The sequence below is a fragment of the Trachemys scripta genome, chromosome 12 (genome assembly GCF_013100865.1).
Source record: "Trachemys scripta elegans isolate TJP31775 chromosome 12, CAS_Tse_1.0, whole genome shotgun sequence".
Classification (NCBI taxonomy): domain Eukaryota; kingdom Metazoa; phylum Chordata; order Testudines; family Emydidae; genus Trachemys; species Trachemys scripta.
Genome location: NC_048309.1, coordinates 34,281,461 through 34,301,021, shown reverse-complemented (window position 1 = coordinate 34,301,021; position 19,561 = coordinate 34,281,461). Strand labels below are relative to the sequence as shown.

At 41.9% G+C, this 19,561-nt stretch overlaps 1 pseudogene; it reads left to right on the top strand.

The window, feature by feature from the left end:
- Nucleotides 1-2,489: 2,489 nt before the first annotated feature.
- Nucleotides 2,490-11,246, top strand: LOC117886087 (annotated as a pseudogene).
- The last annotated feature ends 8,315 nt before the right edge of the window (nucleotides 11,247-19,561 follow it).

Here is a 19,561-nt window from a genome sequence, read left to right as displayed (position 1 = left end):
TTCTATTTAGTGATTAACTCAGAGTATGTATTAATACCTGGGGGAGAAAACAGCTGTGCATATCTCTCTATCAGTGTTATAGAGGGTGAACAATGTATGAGTTTACCCTGTATAAGCTTTATACAGGGTAAAACGGATTTATTTGGGTTTATACCCCATTGGGAGTTGGGCATCTGAGTGCTAAAGACAAGCACACTTCTGTGAGCTGTTTTCAGGTAAACTTGCAGCTTTGGGGCATGTGATTCAGACCCTGGGTCTGTTTTGGAGCAGATGGGAGTGTCTGGCTCAGCAAGACAGGGTGCTGGAGTCCTGAGCTGGCAGGGAAAACAGAAGCAGGGGTAGTCTTGGTAAGTCAGGTGGCAGCTCCCAAGGGGGTTTCTGTGATTCAACCCGTCACAGGGGGTTCCAAAGAGGATGGATCTAGACTGTTTTCAGTGGTACCAGATGATAGAACAAGGAGTAATGTTCTCAAGTTGCAGAGGGGGAGGTTTAGGTTGGATATTAGGAAAAACTTTTTCACTGGGAGGGTGGTGAAGCACTGGAATGGGTTGCCTAGGGAGGTGGTGGAATCTCCTTCCTCAGAAGGTTTTTAGGTCAGGCTTGACAAAGCCCTGGTTGGGATGATTTAGTTGGGGTTGGTCCTGCTTTGAGCAGGGGGTTGGACTAGGTGACCTCCAGAGGTTCCTTCCAACCCTGATATTCTATGGTTCTACGTGAGTAGCCCATACTCATCTTTGTGTGCCTGCTGAACTCATGACTGTCAGAATCTGAACTTCCTGTATCCAAGTGTTGCCTACCTATGGGCATATCACTCATTATGGAGGAAAATTAGGACACACAGCCATATCCTTAGATATTAACTGCACACTGAGACCCACACTCATGTCTGAGGAAGCTGTGCATCCTCCTTGAATTTTGATTATTCTCCTTTGAGAGAAGATGAATTTGCAAGTAAATATTTTAATGAATTCATGAAAATAAAGTAATTAAAATGACATCCTGAAGAAATTTAGCATTTGTCATCTCCAGCTTTGTCCTGAGTGATCTTAAAACTGGAGTAAAATATACTCTTCCCACTTTCCTTAATGTTATAACTCATTTACAATATTTGTGTAGGTTACATTTGAATTATTAGGTGGCAATGAAGCTCTATGTTAAGAAGAAAGTCATGAAATCACCAGATTAGGAATACATTTTACTCATGGCCAGGTCAGTAGCTCAGGTCACTTTGTACTGGGACCCTGGTAACATCAGGGGTAAATCAACCAATCCCCACTCTTCATTTCCTGCTAATTTTACTGTTTCAGTTCAATGACCAGAAATGGCTGAAGAGGGGAAGGTAAATAGACAAATGGGCCAAGAATTCTCATTGAAATCTTAACCCCTCCAACAGTGTTATTCAATGTTCCATGGCAATAACATCTGCATTCTACCTATTCCTATGCTTCTTCAGAGTGCTGGTGGGACTCCGCTGCACTGGCCCAGGACCAGTGCAGGGAAGTGTTTCTGACTCAGGAGGATGTTGTTCCCTCCTCTCTGCTCCTCCCTTACTCCCTGACAGCAGAAATTTGCTCCTTGACAGGTCATTGGGGATGGAATCTAAAATTGTAATGCCAATATAGTCTGTCTTATCAGTTTGGTGTCATCTGCATATTGTATAACAATTAGCATATAAGATACACATGTATGGGCCGAGATAGATGCTTTCTCTCTCTCTCTAAGATATTAAATCCAGACTGACCTGTAACAAAATTTCAGGCCTCTAAACTGACTTAAAGGAATAATATCTGTACATGTAAATTAGTGTCAGGCTTCTATATATGCTTGGTCGAGACTCTAGAGGGAGACAGGATTTTATGCAAATCAATAGGGTATATTTACACTATGGCTCCACATTCACAAAGCTGTCTGTCTCCACCAAAGAGGAGAGATGGGAGCCAGCATGGTTGCAGCACGCACGGACATTCCAATTGCCCTCAGCCATGGGACAAGTATCTAGAGCTGAGGGATGTCAAACCTGTGCTAGACATCTTTTCATGTTAAGTTTCAGGGAAAAATGGATTAGAGCATAGAGTCAAAATTCAATCGTCAGTGAGTTCTCGGGCCTCATTGTGACTCATGTAAGTTGCCCAAATAACTTTCCTGGAAGTTTGCCTAAGTAAGAATTCAGTGAGTCCCTCAATGTGTGGCATTGGCTTTTCCAAGGACTTGGGGGTTGCCGTATGTGGTGGTCATGAAGAGCACGTATTGGAGATACTCTTTCCAGGCTGTGGTAGAATGAAGGAAGAGTGATGGATGGATGGCAAAGAGAAGCAATCCTTATTATCGAATGTAATAGATAGGAAAGTTCAGGGTGTGCTGGAGAAACAGGAAAGCTCCACCCAGATCCCACCCACAGCCCTGTTCTTCCTGGTGGCCACAGTGCACAACGCACTTGGAACTATTCAAGCATTGTGGTAAGAGGATCACACCCAAGGAAGATCTCGGAGATGAAGAGGAAGAGAAGATACTCGGCATTCAGGAGGAGGAAAAGAGAGAAGAAACATTTGCCTTCTCTCATGCATGCAGAAAGGGTAAGGAAGAGCCTGAAATGTTGAAGGAAAGAAGGAATAGGAAAGCAGTAATGAAGGTCTAACTTCATCAGAGACATGGGAGATACAGGAGGAATGAATGTGCTTCCAAGGGGGAAATGAGGCTGATGGAGGGTCACCTATTACCAGGGTACCCCAGGCTGGCTGCCCTTTTACAACATCTGCATTCTACATAAGAACAGCCATACTGGATGAGACCAAAGGTCTATCTAGCCCAGTATCCTGTCTCTGACAGTAGCCAATGTCAGGTGCCCCAGCAGGAATGAACAGAACAGGAAATCATCAAGTGATCCATCCCCTGTCACCCAGTCCCAGCTTCTAGCAAAGAGAGGTTAGGGACACTTCAGAGCCGGGTTTTCCATCCCTGTCAACCTGGCTAATAGCCATTGATGGACCTATCTTCCATTAATATATCTAGCTCTTTTTTAACCCTGTTATAGTCTTGGCCTTCACAAAATCATCTGACAGAGAGTTCCACAGGTTGACTGTCCATTGTGTGAACAAATATTTCCTTTTCTTTTGTTTTAAACCTGCAGTCTATTAATTTCATTTGGTGATCCCTACTTCTTGTGTTATGGGAAGGACTAAATAACACTTCCTTATTTACTTTCTCCACACTAGTCATGATTTTATAGACCTCTATCATAACCCCCTTAGTCGTCTCTTTTCTAAGCTGAAAAGTCCCAATTTGAATAAGCTCTCCTCATTCTGATGCTGCATCAGAATGTCCTCATCATATAACAGCACCATGGCACCACTCTACATCTCAGATGCAATGCCTTGGCAACCACATTCGTATCAGGCCTCTCTGCTGCCTTGTCTCATGACCAGTCAGCTCAGTCTCCGCTTTTTCAGCCACCACAGATTGAAGCTGTCCATTCTAAACCCATCCCTCCATTGGACGCAGCAGAAAACCTTGTGTTGTTCCGGAAGGCTGACCTTTTCTCTGTTACCAAGGTGGCTCAGGTTGCCTGGCAATGCCATAGTAGATTCTATTTGGGAACAATTCCCATGTGGGCACCAAAGCATATAGAAGTGATTGCATCACGGCACATGGGGAATGGTGCTTTGAAAGTGATAATCTGTGTCTGTGCAGCTACATTAGGTAGGACTTTATATAGGGACATTATAGAACAGAAGAAGAAGAAGAAGAAGAAGAAGAAGAAGAAGAAGAAGAAGACACCTCTCCTTTGGTGTCATTCTCCTCGCACTTTCCCCAGTTTTCAAGCAGTGCATCTCTCTTGGCTTCAGTGCAGCTATTCCTGATTTATACTGCGGTAAGTGGGAGAGGAATTGTTTTCCTATCAACTCCTTAAAATGCTTAAATCTTCATTCCTTTCCCATGTTAACTCAGTTATTGTAATGCACTTTAAAGTGTGCACATTTCTCTATTTATATTTTATTGATGTTCCCCATGAAACAAAATAGAAAGAAGAAGAAAAGAAGAAAAGAACGGTAAAGGATCTGGATGGGAGGGAAGCAGAGGGAGGAAGGCAGGCAGGAAGGGGAATGGAGAGTGACATCTCAGTTTCCATCCATTAGTGATTAATCAAAGCCTTTATTAAGTTAAAGGATTTGGATGGGAGGCAAAAAGAGGGAGGGAGGTGGGCATGGAGGGGAAAGGATGGTGATATCTCAGTTTTCATCCATTAGTGATTAATCAAAGGCTTTTAAAAGTTAGAGCTATTTCTTCCAAATTTGCCTTAGGACCTTCTTCTTCTAAATGTTACCTGCTCTTTAGCTGCCCTGTTAGCCAGGTCACTGTGGCAGGCTTCTATCCCTGGAGGCAATTGGCTAAGTCCTTCGCTAGAAGCTGAAAGCCTGTGCTGTCACACAAGGGTAATTTGGAAACTCATGTATTAAAGAACTCCAAAATGGATGAGAACATTAAAAATTGGCCAACAACAGACCATGAATCCCACTGATAATGGAACCTGAAGATATGCTAAAGAGAAGGAGTTCTGAACCATTCTTGTAGCTCTTTGCATCATGTGATACAGAGTCAATAGACAGTCTGGTGTTCAGAGTGATGTTTGGGGTTATTGTGTGTACTGCTGAAGCTGTGTGTTTGTTTGTGTTGATTTATTTGTAGAATGTGTTGCCCTGGAACATTTGTGTTGCTTTTTGTGGGTGGTAAATAAGGGATTTGTGTTTCGGTAGTGGACTATGTGTGATTACGTTTATCTATATTCTGGTTGAGTTGCAGTGTGAGTGGTTGTGATGATTTGTGTACGAGTTCTGTTATGCCTGCAGATTTGTGTTGATCTGTGTGAGTATGTGCTGCAGTGAGAGGCTATGTGTGTTTCGGGTTATTGTCTGAGAAAGTTGTTTTATTGTGAGGATGGTTGTGCAGATTTGTAAGCCTTCTTGATGTCATCCGTTATTAGCTCACGTCCCCTATTAAGTAGTTGACCTGCTCTTTCATTTCTTTTTTTATTGCTGCTAATGTACGTATAATTCCTCTTCTTATTGCCTTTTATGTCCTTGCTAGGTGCAAGTCATTTTGCACCTTAGCCTTTCAGATTGTGCCCCTACATTCTTGTTGTATACTTTTCCAGTCATCCTTATCTATTTGTCCATGTGTCCACCTTTTGTACAGCTCCATTTTGATTTTCAGTCTTAATATGCTTCAGAATGAAACACAGTCACAATGCTGGAATCTTCTTTGTATGAACTGTCACCAAGTCAATCACAGAGAAAGGTTAGAATTTCAACGTATTTGCCCCATTTTTTCCATTGGAAATTTCTCTCTATGACAATTCAGTGAATATGTCCCAATTGAAATGACTTTCAGCCTTTCACAATCCTCAGCTTCTGCATTCTGCATTTGGTCAAAATTCTAAGATGGGCTAATTATCTTCTGGGTGGCCCCAGGTTCTGCATTTCATGTTCCCACAGTATGTGAGTCATGCTCCTGCACCCACTGGAAAATTACTAGATTCTCCTGACTAGGGCATACACACCTCTATAACTGTGTGCATGGGGTTGTGTGCCTCTGTGTGTGTGTGTAACTATTCCAAAGTCTTTGTCTGAATTCTGAAATATTGGTTTCTAGCTGTAGGCTTGATTTTTTAAGGCACTGGGTTCATGAATAGGAGATGAGCACTAACTGGAGTGAGTACTCTGTACTTAGAACTTTTTAGGAATGTGTATTTTTGCAATATCAACCCTGTTTTTGCCAGATTTTTTAAGCAGGTCCTGCCTTATACCAGGTGTCTCATACAGATGCTTATGTCTCAGGCTCTCTTCCTACTACATTCTTCTACTCTTTGTTTCCTGTCTTTTACCCAGTTAGTGATCCACAAGAGGAACTTCTCTCTTATCCCATGTCAGCTTACTTTGCTTAAGAGCGTTTGATGAGGGAACTTGTCAAAGGCTTTCTGAAAGTCTAAGTACACTATATCCAATGGATCACTCTTGTTCACATGCTTTATGACCTCCTCAAAGAATTCTTATAGATTGGTGAGTCACGATTTCCCTTTAAAAAAGCCATGTTGACTCTTCCCCAACAAATCACGTTCATATATGTGTCTGACAATTCTGTTCTTTACTATAATTTCAACCAATTTGCCTGGTACTGAAGTTTGGCTTACCAGCCTGTAAATGCCAGGATCTCTTCTGGAGCTTTTTTACAAAAAATAGGCGTCACATTAGCTATCCTCCAGGCATCTGGTGCAGAAGCTGGTTTAAATGATACCACACTTAATAATTCTGCAATTTCACATTGGCGTTCCTTCTGACCACTTGGGTGAATACCATTTGGTTATGGTGACTTATTACTGTTTAATTTATCAATTTGTTCCAAAACCTCCTCAAATGACAACTCAATCTGGGACAATTCCTCAGATTTGTAACCTAAAAAGAGTGGCTCAGGTGTGGGAATCTCCCTCATCCTCTACCATGAAGACTGAAGAAAGGAATTAATTTAGTTTATTCAAATGGCCTTATCTTCCTTGAGCGCAGGTAGCCCAGTATCCTATATTCTGACAGTGGCCAATGCCAGTTGCCCCAGAGGGAATTAACAGAACAGGTAATCATCAAGTTATCCATCCCCTGTTGCCCATTCCCAGCTTCTGGCAAACAGAGGCTAGGGAAACCATCCCTGCTCATCCTGGCTAATAGCCATTGATGGACCTATCCTCCATGAACTTATCTATCTCTTTTTTGAACCCTGTTATAGTCTTGGCCTTTATAATATCTTCTGGCAAAGCATTCCACAGGTTGACTGCATTGTGTGAAAAAGTACTTCCTTTTTTTGTTTTAAACCTGCTGCCTATTAATTTCATTTTCTGTTATGAGAAGGAGTAAATAACACTTCCTTATTTATTTTCTCCACACCAGTCATGAGTTTATAGACCTCTATCATATCCCCCCTTAGTCCTCTCTTTTCAAAGCTGAAGAGTCCCAGTCTTATTAATCTCTCCCCATATGAGGAGAGATTGGGTTCCATACCCATAATGATTTTTGTTGCCCTTTTCTAAACCTTTTCTAATCCGAATATATCTTTTTTGAGATGGGGCGATGAGATCTGCACACAGTATTCAAGATGTGGGAGTACAATAGATTTATATAGCGACTATATATTTTCTGTCTTATTATCTATCCCTTTCTTAATGATTCCCAAGATTCTGTCTTAGCTTTTTTGATTGCCACTGCACATTGAGTGGATGTTTTCAGAGAACTATCCACAATGACTGCAAGATAACTTTCTTGAGTAATTTACACCCTATAATTGTATATGTATAGTTGGGATTATGTTTTCCAATGTGCATTGTGATGTTTCATTCCATATTCTTTATGAAAATATGCTTATCATATGAATATGACATAACTGAGATACTTTATGCAAGATGGCTCATATGAGATATCATTGGAAAGTTGAATGCTATTATCCTATTTGTATGCATGTATCATTTCTATATCTGAAATTAGGAATATTGACTATGTATCTATATTTCAACTATGTTACTTTGGGTGATGCCCCTGCTAACACTTCAGGTACAACAATGAAAAAGCCGGACAGTGCTGATGGCCCATCAGCAAGAGTAAAAGAGCTCAGTCTGCCTGTCATCATGTGGGTCACCCTATGAAGAATGGCTACAAGAGCCTTACAGAGTCAGGAGCTCTTGTCAGTTGATGCTAAAACATTACTTGGGACTTCTTGTAACTTAACACTGTAAGGGAAGGGGGATCAAACTAGGAAACAAAGGACTCCTGCCTTATACAAATCCTATTTTACCCCTGGAGTGAGGTAATCCAGGTCCTCAGTTCTCCCCTGCTATCCCATCCAAGAAGACAGCTGGAAACAACTAAAAAAGACTGAATGGGGAAAAGAACTGAGCCCAGGTTGGAAGGGAAGTTTCCCCGTTATTACTGAGTTTTCTATTTTTATAGCCTCTCTAATCTCCCTGAGCATTTCACATTCACCACTGTGGTTAGGTGGTTGGTAGTATATCCCTACTGTTAAACTCTTATTATTCAAGCATGGAATTTCTAGCCATAAAGTTTCTAGTGTACAGATTAATTCATTTAAGATTTTTGACTACATTTCACTCTTCTACACTTTCTTTCACAGATAGCGCCATTCCCGCAATTGCATGACCTGCTCTGCCATTCCTATACATTTGTACCCTGCTATTATTGTGTCCCATTCATTATCATCATTCCACCAAGTTTCTGTGATGCATCTGTTGATTTTCCCATGCTCTTTTTTTGAAAACTCCTTTATGACATTTTTAAATTTACATGCAAGCAATCTGGTGCCATTTTGGTTTAGGTGGATACCATCCTTCCTGTATAGGTTCCTTATTCCCCAAACAGTTCCCCACCCCTCCTCTCTATACTATCGTCTCATCCTCTCATTGAGACCTTGAAGTTCTGCCTCTCTTACTGGCCCTGCATGCAGAAATGTTCCACCTTCGTAGTTTCACTCTCTGGTTAAGGGTTAATGGGTGTTAAAGGGCCTAGGGATCAAAGCCTCATTAGGAAGCCTCTAGATATGTTTATAAGGCCCCTAGGTTCAGCACACAGACCTTCCCCCCGCCTCCCTCAAAAAACCCCAGACCACATTATAATGTCAGTCAAGTAACAAGCAAGGAACAAACAAAGAAACTAACAGACAACAAACTCACCTCTTTGGATTAATGAATGCCCCTATTGGTTTCTTTGTTGGGCCAATTCCAAATATTAATAAAAGGGAAAACCTAGCTTCAAACAGAACATCCTGGATCAATTACTTTCTGAAAACAGATACCAGATTTTTATGCTTGGCTCGAGCCTCTAAATCCCATGTGTTGCTGATGCACTTGGCTATGGGCAACATCTGGCCAATGTTCCTAGACATGGATCTCTCAAAACTCCCACTGTTTTACCAGGCATGAGACATTCAGTGTTGATGGCCCTTGATAGTGTTGTCACTGCTACCGCGGCATGACTTCCCCATGACCCACTCCATGTTTCCTTCTACAAAAGAGTTGATCCCATCGAGGATGATGGTTCCAATTAGAAATGGCATTGACAAAACAAAATGGAATGATAAAACCGACAAAGACATGTTCCCCAAAATGTCACAGCCACCTTAGCCAAGGAAGCATTGGCAGACCTCCTTAATCTAACTATGCATCCTAGATTATTCCACATGGTATCTCAACACCAGATGTTCAAAGAGACTGAGGGTTCAGTCTGCAGGTGTAGGTGCATGGATAATTTTCAAAGTCTGGCAGTTTGGAAAATATTACCCATAAATTTTAGGCATTGAATAGCTCTCAAAAAGAAGGTTACAAATCCTTGCCAATAAAGAAACCTAGTCTCTGATTCCCATTAGGAGAGATTTGGGAGAGACATCTCTGTCATATAGGGTCGGGGGAAAGGAAGTGTCTAAAAAACTGAGGCCATTTCTGTGAGATTGAGGTGGAAATATGACATTGAGGCATGTTTAGTTTCTCTTCATAGAGTGTATTGCAATTTATGCATGGTCTCACAGCAGTTTGCTAATAATGAGAAGTTATATAGCAAACTCACTGACGTAACTAGTAAAACTTTGTACAGTGTCTTCAGTATCATATATCCATTTTACACAAGAGCATGTGAACACATGTAAACAGCTCTTCTTTCCTAAATTTCAGGTCACATTATGAAAAGAGTAAGTGGTATCATCAACAACTATTACATAATGGAGGGAAGAGAGGCACAGTGAGGGGAAGTGATAAACCCAAGGTCAGGGAGTGGTGGAGCCAATAATAAAACCCAGGCCTCTGGAGTCAAATTATTTTGTCCAATCCACTGGAATATGATGGACTCTGCAGTCTAAATATGAGTAAATGAAGTATCAGCCTAGCAATAGGATTTTTTCTGAGGTTTCCATATGAAGCCAATGGAGTGACATTTAGTTCCCCTTAATTTACAATGATAACTTCAGACATTGTGGCTGTAGTAATACAAAAACATGTTCAGGAAATGGAAGGTGAGATGTGTTCAACCATAGAGATACCAGGCAGTAGTTACATTTCCAATGTCAATTAACTTTGGCCTTTTTTTTAAATTTGTACCCCAACTGCCTCTACCCTCTGAAGTCTTCACTCAACTGTTGGGATGGTTACCATCAGGGAAAGGCTAAAGTAAAAAATATGACTGTTTTGTAATGGAAGTTAGATTCTCAATTGCATAATTTCTTTTATTTCCCCTAGATGAAGCTAACAACAAACATACACGAGGGAAATCAAACAACCATCACCGAATTCATCCTCCTGGGATTTGGGGCTCTCCCTCAACTTGATATTATTCTCCTCCTGCTGTTCCTAGTGATTTATATTGTGACCGTGGCTGGGAACATCCTCATCATTGCACTAGTTGTGACTGATCAGCACCTTCACACCCCCATGTACTTCTTCCTAGGGAACTTGTCCTGCTTGGACCTGCTACACCTCCACCATCCTGCCCAGGGTGCTGGCCAGTCTCCTGACTGGGGACAAGTCTATTTCTGTTATGGGCTGCATCACTCCATTTTATTTCTTTGGTTCTCTGGCAGGGACTGAGTGTTTGCTTTTATCTGTGATGTCCTATGATCGGTATTTAGCGATATGCAAACCTCTGCATTACGCAGCACTTATGAATGACAGGTTGTGCCTCCAGCTAGTGGTAGGGTTGTGGATAGGTGGATCTTTGTCTCTTACCATCTTTGTATTTATGATGTCACAATTAACATTTTGTGGCCCCAATGAAATTGACCATTTCTTTTGTGATTTTCGTCCAATAATAAAACTCTCCTGCACTGACAACCGCATGGTGGAATTTGCCAGTTTCATATCTACCACCATATTCACCATGCCTCCATTTCTATTGACGGTGGCATCCTATGTTTGTATCATCTCCAACATCCTGAGAATCCCGTCCACCACCGGGAGGCAAAAGGCCTTTTCCACCTGCTCCTCTCACCTCATCGTGGTGACAATTTTCTATGGGACTCTCATCATGGTGTATTTGGTCTCAGGATCTGATGCATTGAGGGACCTAAACAAAGTGTTCTCTGTCTTCTATGGAGTCCTGACCCCATTGCTCAACCCCCTCATATACAGCCTGAAAAACAAGGAGATAAAGGAAGCCTTGAGAAAAGCTCTCCTTACATCTTTTGTCTTTTACAAGAATTCAAAATTTTAAGCTAATATATATATATGGTGCCACAGGACCCTCTGTTGCTATATATATATGGGACAATCATGGGAATATGATTTTGCATATTCTGATTCATATGAGTAGCCTATACTCAACCTTATGTGCCTGCTGAACTCATGACTGTCAGAATCAGAACTTCCTGTATCCAAGTGTTGAGTCGGTGTGTTGCCTACTTGTGGGCATCTCACTCATTTTGGAGGAAAATTAGGACACCAAGCCATATCCATAGATATTCACTCCACCCTCAGACCCACACTCATGTCTGAAGAATACTGTGCATCCTCCCTGCATTTGGATTGTTTTCTTTTGAGTGTGGATGAATTTGCAAGTAAATATTTTAATTAGTTCATGAGAATAAAATAATATAAATGGGATGGTGGAAGTTGCTAGTTTCATATCTTCCTCCATATTCACCCTGCCTCCATTTCTATTAATGATGGCATCCTATGATTATATCATTTCTACCATCCTTAGAATTCCGTCCACCACTGGGAGGCAAAAGGCCTTTTCCACCTGCTCCTCTCACCTCATCATGGTGACAATTTTCTATGGGACTCTCATCATGGTGTATTTGGTCTCAGAGTCTGATGCATTGAGGAACCTGAACAAAGTGTTCTCTGTCTTCTATGGAGTCCTGACCCCATTGCTCAACCCCCTCATCTACAGCCTAAGAAACAAGGAGGTAAAGGATGCCTTGAGAAAAGCTCTCCTTAGATTTTTTGTCTTTTACAGGAATACAGACATTTCAAGCTAATCATAGATCTATAAACCTACAAACTCTGGCTCATGTATAGGCTTAATTCATCTTACTGTGCCAGTGGAACTCAAGACTAGCAGGATCAGGACTTCCTGCATACAAGGGCAGAGTCTGGGTGTTGTGTACCTATGGCTATCTGACTTGTTTTGGAGGAAAATTAGTACACAAAGCTATATCCTTAGCCATTCACTGTACACTCACTCCCACTGTAATCTGTGAAAAATACTGTGCATCCTTGCTGAATTTGGATTATTATTCTCTGAGAGTGGATGGTTTTGCAAGTAAATATTTTAATTAGTTCATGAGAATAAAATAATATAAATGGTATCCTTAAGAAATTTGGCATTTGGCATCTATAGCTTTGTCATGAGAGATCTTCAGAGTGGAATAAAACTTACTCTTCACACATTCTGTAATGTTAAAACTCATTTGAAATATGTGTGTAGGCCACATTTGAAAACATTAGGTTATAATGCAGCTAAATTGTTAAGAGAAGTTGCGTCAAATCATTAGATTAGGAATACATTTTGCTCATTGCCAAGCTCTGGTAAATAGCTCAGGTCACTTTTAAATGGGACCCTGGTGACATCAGAAGTAAATCAACCAATCCCCACTCTTCATCTCCTGCTAATTTGAATGTTGCCGTTCTGTTACCTGAAATGACTGATTAAGGGAAGGTCAATGTGCAGGTGGGCCAAGAGTTCTCATTGACATCTTGGTCCCCATGAGTGTTATTCACACAAGCTATCTGCCCTTGTGCTTCATCAGAGGGGTGGTGTGTCTCTGCTACACAGTCCCAGGACCAGCCAAGGGAAGGGTTTCTGACTCAGGAAGGTGCAGTTCCCTCCTCTCAGTCACAATCCTGGAATCTTACTATATAGATGTTTGGAATTTCAACCTATCTGCCTGATTTTTGCCATTGAAAATATCTCTCGATGGCAATTAGGTGAATAAGTCCCATTGAAAGACTTTCAGCATTTCAAAAACCTGAGCCCCTTCATTCTGGATGAAGTCAAAATTCCAAACTGGGTTAATTTCCTTCTCGTTCTCCCACTTTCTTGCATTTCATGTTCACACTCTATGTGAGTCATGCTCCTGCACCCAATGAAAAATTATTAGAGTCTCCTGATTAGGGCATACACACCTGAAGAAGTGTTTGTACATGTGCGTGTGTGCACGTGTGCACACGTACAAAAGTTTTCCAAAGTCTTTATTTGCAAGCTTAAATTTTGTGTTCTAGTTGTGTGTTTTATTGTGTGGTGGGTGAGGGCATGTATGGCTTTGGGCACTAATTGTGTGCCAGATTATATGTGTGAAGACCATCTTTCTCTATTTACACGTATGTTATGTCTTTACATCATATTGCCAAATTACAGTCCTGTCTGTGCTTTCTGGCAGCAGCAATGGGGCTACAAACATGGGGAGGGTCAAATAACAAACCATGACAGCTGTGCTTTTAGTAGCAAATCTCTAATGGTCATCAGAAGCCTTGTATCTAACAGGTGACTATAGAAATCAGCAGATCCTGTGAGGGGTGTGTTTTCTTTTTTGGATTACTGAATATCTCTATGGGTTTGTTTAGTGGAGCAATTTCAAATTTTAGTCTCAGTGGAAACCTAGAGGCAACTGTAACATCCTGGTCCTCTTCCCTTTGCAGAATGGACTCCAGATTGTTGTCATATTATCCAGAATCCCATGTTCTTCTGAGTCCCCTGATCTAGGTAGTGACCGGTCACTGTTCCTAGCTTGCTGTCTCTGAGCAAACTCCCACTGCTTCACCTCGGGGTGAGCCGTATTGATGGCCCTTGGAGACTTTAGAGACTAACAAATTTATTTGAGCATAAGCTTTCGTGGGCTACAGCCCACTTCATCAGATGCATAGAATGAAACATATAGTAAGAAGATATATAGTAAGAAGAGAACATGAAAAGGATGCTAATTAATTAAGATGAGGTATTATCAGCAGGAGAAAAAAACTTTTGTAGTGATAATCAAGATGGCCCATTTCAGATAGTTGACAAAAAGGTGTGAGGATACTTAATAAATATAAATAAATGGAGATATCCCATCTCCTAGAACTGGAAGGGACCTTGAGAGGTCATTGAGCCCAACCCACTGCCTTCACTAGCAGGACCAAGTATTGATTTTGATCCAGATCCCCAAGTGGCCCCGTCAAGGATTGAACTCACAACCCTGGGTTTAGCAGGTCAATACTCAAACCACTGAGCTATCCCTCCCCCTGTCAGCCATGCCATCAGGGGCTTGTTCACCTGCACATCTACCAACGTGATATATGCCATCATGTGCCAGCAATGCCCCTCTACCATGTACATTGGCCAAACTGGACAGTCCTGACACAAAAGAATAAATGGACACAAATCTGACATCAGGAATCATAACATTCAAAACCCAGTAGGAGAACACTTCAACCTCTCTGGTCACTCAGAAACAGACTTAAAGGTGGCAATTTTGCAACAGAAAAGGTTCAGAAACAGACTCTGACGAGAAACTGCTGAACTTGAATTAATATGCAAAGTAGATACCATTAATCTTTGGCTTGAATAGAGACTGGGAGTGGCTGATTCATTACACAAATTGAATCTATTTCCCCATGTGAAGTATCCTCATGCCTTTTTGTCAACGGTCTGAAATGGGCCATCTTGATTATCAATACAAAAGTTTTTTTTTCTCCTGCTGATAATAGCGCATCTTAATTAATTAGCCTCTTAGAGTTGGTATGGTAACTTCCACCTTTTCATGTTCTCTGTATGTATATATACATCTTCTTACTATATGTTCCATTCTATGCATCTGATGAAGTGGGCTGTAGCTCATGAAAGCTTATGCTCAAATACATTTGTTAGTCTCTAAGGTGCCACAAGTACTCCTGTTCTTTTTGCAGATACAGACTAATATGGCTGTTACTCTGAAACTTGATGACTTTGTCACTGCTTCCAGGCATAGCTTCTCCACAACCAGTTGCATATTTCCTGGTACAAAAGAGATGAGCTCATCCAGGAAGATGATTACAGTAGAAAAAAACATTCATGAAACCAAATGGAATTAACAACTGTACAAACACGGATTCCCCACACTGTCAAAGCAACCTTAGCCACGGAAGCATTGGCAGTCCTCCTTAATATAGCTGTCCCTCCTAGGCTTGTTAGCATGCAGTTTCAGGGCCAGATGTTCAAAGTTACTGAGAGTCCTAACTGCAGGTTTAAGTGCAGGGATAGTTCTCAAAATCTGGCCTTGGGCACTTTTGAAAATGTTATTCATAATTTTTAGTTGTCACAAGGCTCTCAGAAATAATGGTGCATATCCTGGAAGATCAATGAACACACTATCTGATTCTTTGCAGGAGAGATTTGAGGGATAGATCTCTGGAGTGTGAAGTTAAAAATGGAAATGTCTAAAAGTGTTGCATGCTGTTAAAAAACAATTGATGCCATTTCTGCAGAAATTGAGATGGAAATATAAAAGTATGCTGTGACTGAGGCGTGGCTAGGTTCTCTTCCAATTGTGCATTGAAAGTTATGCATGCTCCCATGGCCACATTATAGCATGTAGAAGTTATACAGCTCTCACTAACAGAGATGTTAAATAATGTTGTCATGTGTCTTAAGTATCATCTCCATTTTACATGAAACCCATGGAGCATCTGCAGAGCTCTTGTTTCATAAACCGCAAATCATATTAAGAGAATGGTAAGTGGTAGTGTTGTCAACGATTTCACAGAGGGGGGAACAGAGGCACAGAGAGAAGAAAGGGCAAACCCAGCATCTGGGAGTGGATGAGCCAGGAATAAAACCAGGTCTCTAGAATTAAATTCTAGTTTCCACTCGGCTGAAGTCTGCTGAAATCTGCAATGTAATAGGTTTCCCTATTAGTGAAGCATCACAGAATTACGTCAGCTGAGGATTTAGCCCAATGGGGTATAAAGCAAAAGTAAATCCACTGAAGTCTAAAGGGCTCAACATTTGAATAGCTTTCTGTATGGATAGATTTTCCTGTCACTCACCCCACGTGGACAGGTATAGTGGGTCTAGGTCTCCTCTCACTCGCCCCAGTATATATCAGCAGTAATCCCATTGCAGTCAAGGGGACTGATTCTTCAGAGGCTCACTTTGGTGTTAATCCAGAGTGACTCCACTAAGGTCAGTGGGCCATATTCTCCTGTCACTCATCCTGTTGTAAATCAGGAGTAACACCACTGAAAGCCATGAGGCTTGGTGCTCCACTCACACAACACACTTTGAATTAGGAATAACTAATGAAATCAGGTATCAGAGAGGTAGCTGTGTTAGTCTTGATCTGTAAAAAGCAACAGAGAGTCCTGTGGCACCTTTAAGACTAACAGATGTATTGGAGCATAAGCTTTCGTGGGTGAATGCCCACTTCGTCGGATGCATGGGGCCCAAATTTATTCTCACTTATGCTGGTGCAAAATCAAGAGAAACTCAAGTGAAGGCATGACAGTTACATTAATATATGAAAAATGTTCACAGAACAAGACGTTAACTCCCCCCTTTACACACCCACACATACATCAAAAAAACCCTCACAACTGATATGTGAACTACAAAGAATTTCTGCATTCTGGAATCAAAATGATACATTTCCATTTGTTGACCCCAAACTGAATGTTTTGTGTAAATTTGTGTTGGGTTGACATTGTCCTCTGTGTCTCTCAGAGTCGCTGCTGTATCCCATGGGAACTGCAGTTCTAAGTCCCACATGTTTTCATTCTCCTCCAGGGGCCTTCCTCTCTGGCCAGACTACGTCTCCCATGATGCACAGCAGTCTCTCCCTGTGGCTGAGCTGCTTCAGTATATAATGGACATGTGTGGAGAGGGAAGTCCATAACTTTACCCTTTGTTCAATGCTCGACAGACATGTGGCCTGGTTCTTTGCTCACTCATCACCTTTTAGGAAGGGCTGAGCATCAGAGCAGGTTGAAAAAAACTTCCATCAAAACATTTTTCAGTGAACAAGAGGAAACATTTTCCCCCAGAAGAAATTTTGTCCAAATGTTTCCTTCTTTTTCCAGGTAGCTCTAGTTAGCACCTGGCATGACTGGATCATCTACTCAGTGTTGCTTTTCAATTAGATCAAATTTTGCCTTTTTTTTTTTTTCATGTAATGAGGAAATTAGCTATTATTATGGCTTGTGGGAGCAAGTTCTATTCCATGCTCTGTCTAGCTCTGTCTGTCTGTTTGCAGTAGTGCTGTAGCCGTATTGGTCCCAGGATATGAGAGATACAAGATGGGTGAGGCAATATATATTTTTTGGACCAACTTCTGCCGGTGGAAGGGACAAGCTTTCGAGCTTCACAGAGCTCTTCTTCAGGTCTGGGGAAGGAAAGAAGAGTGTCTGAGCTAAATACAAGTTAGGACAGATTTTTAAGCATAAGGGATTTACACATGCTGTGGGAGACCACTTAACATTGAGTGGGCAATTAAGGATTAGCAGGCAGATGGGTGTGTTACAACTTGTTGTAATGAGCCACAAAGCCAGTGTCTCTGTGGAGTCTGTGATGTTCAGATTTATGAATATTGATCATTGTAGCAGTAGGCTGCCGGGTTTGCATCTGTTGTTCTGGAAGAGTCTGGTGCTGCAAATCATCATCAGAAGCACGTTTCCCACAGACCCAGGCTCACCAACTCATTGCAGCACCAGACTCTTCCAGAACAACAGATGCAAACCCGGCAGCCTACTGCTACAATGATCAATATTCATAAATCTGAACATCACAGACTCCACAGAGACACTGGCTTTGTGGCTCATTACAACAAGTTGTAACACACCCATCTGCCTGCTAATCTTTAATTGCCTTGGTTTAAGTGGTCTCCCAAAAATGTGTTTACCCCTTATGCTGAACAGTCTGTCCCAACTCAGGTCAGTACCAGGAATGACAGCAGAGAGCCTATCGCTCCTGTGCTCTCATAGACACCCTCCTCCTCACCTCGCTAAGCCAAGACAGCAATGGAGGAGGACGCCATCTCAGTCAAATGCATAGGGGAGAAGATCATACCATGGATAAGGGAATGCAGTAGACAGGGACATGGAGACTTGGACTGGGGTGGAGGGGAATAGAAACTGGGACTGGGAGTTGGGGCAGAGTTGGGCCTAGAATGTTGGGGGTGGTGAAGAGAGACTGGAACCATTTTGAAAAGAAGACTGGGATGAGAGCTGAGGGGAGAAACCGGGGTTGGGAGCTGGTGGGGAAGACTGGTTGAAAAACGGAACTGGGATTGGGACCTGATGAAAGGCAGGAAACAGGTAGATCAGATGACATGAATGAGGATGTGGGGGCCTGGGAGTGGCTGGACAAAGAGTCTGGCACTGGAAGCCAGTGGGGAAGGGGGATAGTGTTCGGTGAGGAGGGAAAACACATCTGATGAGAATCTGGGGTTCAGGGAGAAAACTGGGACTGACTGGGCTAAGAGACTGGGACAAGAAGCCAGGAAGTGGGGAGCCTAGAACATGAAGCCTGGTGGTGGTGGATGACATCAGAGGAGAAGCCCGGAAGGGAGAAGATCTATTAGTAGTAGTAATAGCAGTCATATACTATTTAAAGAAATATTCACATATGTTACATACCAACACTTTTACTGTGTACGCAGGGATCGTTCACCCAGGAATTTATAATAAGGGGCATACACATTGCTCTACATACACTCGTGGAAGTTTCACTGATGTGATGAAATGCAGAGGCATGTGATAAATTAATTTAATATGCAGCACTGGCTCCCTCACCTGCACCCTCGTCCATCTCCTCTAGAGGATTTTATGTGCAGAGGTTGGGATTTGTAAGGGAGTCGAAGAGCAAACAACATTACCTTAGAGCACCCTAGAGAAGCTACAGAGATCAATGAATGCACAGCATGTTAATGTGCTTTAGAACTCGCACCTCCTATACAGCAACACCACCACCCCGCCCATGTAAACAAGCCTTCAGTGAGCCTACTCGATTTCCTTAGGCTCCATGGAAAATCCCATGCATAGTCTTTATTCACATGCAGAGTCTGGTGACTTCACTGGGACACATGCATGAATAAGGAAGAACCACAGACCAATCACTTTGTATTTTATTTGATCGTAAACATGTTAGCTTAAATATTTGGATTCTGAGAAACCCATGATTTTACTGACAGTCGTCCGCAGGGCCTCTTCGACCTCTCAGTTTCCCAGGTTGTAGATAAGTGGGTTAACAGGGGAGTCAAGACAGTGTAAATGACAGAGAACACTGTATACAGAGCTCTTGGTGCATTGGTATCTGTTAGCATATAGACACATATAAAGGTCCCATAGTAAATTGTAATCACAGTGAGGTGAGAGGAACAGCTGGAAAAGGCCATTTGTTTCCCGGTGCTGGACAGGATTCTCAGGATGTTGTTGATGATGCAAACATAGAATGTCAGGGTTAATACAAAGGAACCAGGGAAAAGGCTGAGGAGCATATGAAAGCCATCACCTTCAGCCCACGGAGCTCAGTGCAGCTGATCAAAAAAGAATCATAAAATAAACTGTTGGTTTCAT